The following is a 2,455-nucleotide window of genomic DNA, read 5'->3' on the forward strand; positions in this document are numbered from 1 at the left end:
CTGGGCCCTGGCTTGGCGACACTTCAGCCTCACCTAGGGTCTCTGGTGGAAACATCTGTTTCCCGCTCTGCTCCCACCTCTGCTAAAGCTTCAGGGACAGGGCTTTGGTTTGGTACCCAATCCAGCCTCTTTCCCTTCCCTAAGGCACCCTGGTGTTCCTTCAGCTCCACCAACACTCCCCTCCTAACCCCAAGCTCCTGGGTGCGTCTCCCACTGCCCCACAGCAGCTGGCTGGGTGGATGGTAACAGGGAATCACTGTCCAACCACCCCAAGGGGAACCACCCTCCCTTTCTCTACCACTAACCCACTCCAGTGGCGCGAACCTGCTCAGCAGTCACCTGGACGGTTCCCTTGATGTGGCGCCTCTACCCCGATGGGGTGGGGCATGGCTGCCTGGGCCCCGCCTCCGCCTGAGGAGGTGGGTCCTAACCTTCCCACCAGCAGCCCACAGGGTCTGCGGCCCCCGTGGGTGGTAGGCCCTCCCCTCGCACAGTGGGCACGCAGCAGCTGCTCCCCTTTCCTCCGCGTCCTGTCCCCTCTATCCTCCTCTCCTTCCCCTTCCTTTCTCCCCCTGCACCTGGCCTCCAGCAGCTCACCTCTCCCTTTGCCTCCTTCCCATCCCTGTTCCTTCCTCGTCTCTGGCCACCTCCCCTCCCACCTCCAGGTTCTCTATCCATCACGCCTCCCTCTCTGATCACTTTCTCCACTTCTGTACCCTCTAAATCCACCCCACCCCCCATCGCTCGGTCTCCCTCCCTCCTTCTCTCCCTGTCTCTGCACCTCCTTCTTCTCTTTCTCCCATCTGTCTTCTCCCCATTTCTTTTTTTTTTTTATGGCCGCACCACGTGGCATGTGGTATCTTAGTTCCCCGACCAGGGATGGAACCCGCACCCCCTGCATTGGAAGCGCGGAGTCTTAACCACTGGCCCGCCAGGGAAGTCCCCTTCCTCCCATTTCTAATCCCTTGCTCCTGGTCCCTCCCCCTGATGCCCTCCAACATTGGGCTTTGGTTTGGATCTTGGAGGAACTCACTTCTGCCACCCCACTCCCCACCTTCACGAGGCTCCCCTCACCCTCCCACTCAGCACGGGACCCTGGTGGGAGCAGGGGAGAGGGGAGCACAGTGCAGGGACCAGAGCACAAGGGGCAGGTATCTGCCCAGGAGGAGGGAGTAGAGAGGGCGGGGGGCAGGACTTAGTAAGTTCCAGGTTTCAGGAACCCTCCCAGGCCCCAGCATGTGACTCCAGTTAGGGTCCAGATGGGGGACTCAGGCAGAGGATTTCTAGGGTCTGTCTTGGAAACTCTGTCAGGTCCAGGTCCCATGGAAATGAACACAAGGCTGCAAATACATGGCACTCGCTGCTTTCCTCCCTCGGGCTGAGGCCCACATGACATGGAGACCACACGCTTCCCCACTGAGCCTGCAGGGGCCTCATGCCCCCCCTCCACAACAGGCCAGGCAGCCAGTGCCTGGAGACAGAAGTAGGCACACGAGATGAAGCCAACCGGCCGCCAAAATGGGGGCTGGAAGGGGCTGTCCAAGCCCCAAGCCAGATGGCTCTACCACCGGGTCCCCAAGGCAGTGAGGGGAGGTCAGAAACACCTGCAGTCTCCTTCCTGTGCTCCCTGCAGGAGGGGAGATGTCCCCACGGTGGGAGGAGAGGGGGAGAGAAGACTCTTCATCTGCCCCCCACACACCTACACGCGCACACACACACACACACACACACACACACACACACACACTCATGCCTCGGCTCCAAGCGTGCCCACCAGGTTGCAGACCCTGGGCAAACCGCAAGGCGAGAGGTGGGCAGGGAGGAGGAAGAGGTGGGGAGAGGGTTACGAGGCCTGGGGATGGGGACAGGGGGTACCCTGTTCAGAGGTGACCTGCAAGTTCAAGTTATGCAGAAAAGTATCAAAGAGGCAAGACAGTCTCTGCCCTTGGCAGAAGGGGGTGGGGGGACAGCACGAGAAGGGGCAGAGGGGCGACGCATCCCCTAATTCCCTACTCATGGGCGCCTCTCCCCAACCCTGACAACAGGGCCAAGAAGTCTATGCTGTACAAAACAGGCCGGGGTCAAGGGTCCAGTCACTGGTGAGCCATCCGAGCAGGGAGGAGGCCAGGCCAGCCCCAGAGCTACTTCCAGCCCCAGCTGCAGAGGCCAAGCGCCATCAAGACAGGAGTCCAAGCGCTGCTCCAGAGCCTGCCTGTCTTGGCTCAGAGTCCGCGTGGACAGGGCCCCAGCCAGCATCTGACCAGAAGGCCCTGTGCTTTCTCCCTCGGTGCAGCTCAGACTCCTTTGGGAGAGCTGGGACCAGGCTGGAGCAGGAGCAGAGAGGCCCCAGGGAGGCCGGTGGTGCCTGGAGCTCTGTGACGAGATGATGGAACCATCATCGGCCAAACAAAAAAGATAGGAAAGAGTCCAGTGTGCTGCCCTGGAGCAGTGTCTT

The sequence above is a fragment of the Balaenoptera ricei genome, chromosome 11 (assembly GCF_028023285.1).
Source record: "Balaenoptera ricei isolate mBalRic1 chromosome 11, mBalRic1.hap2, whole genome shotgun sequence".
Taxonomy (NCBI): domain Eukaryota; kingdom Metazoa; phylum Chordata; class Mammalia; order Artiodactyla; family Balaenopteridae; genus Balaenoptera; species Balaenoptera ricei.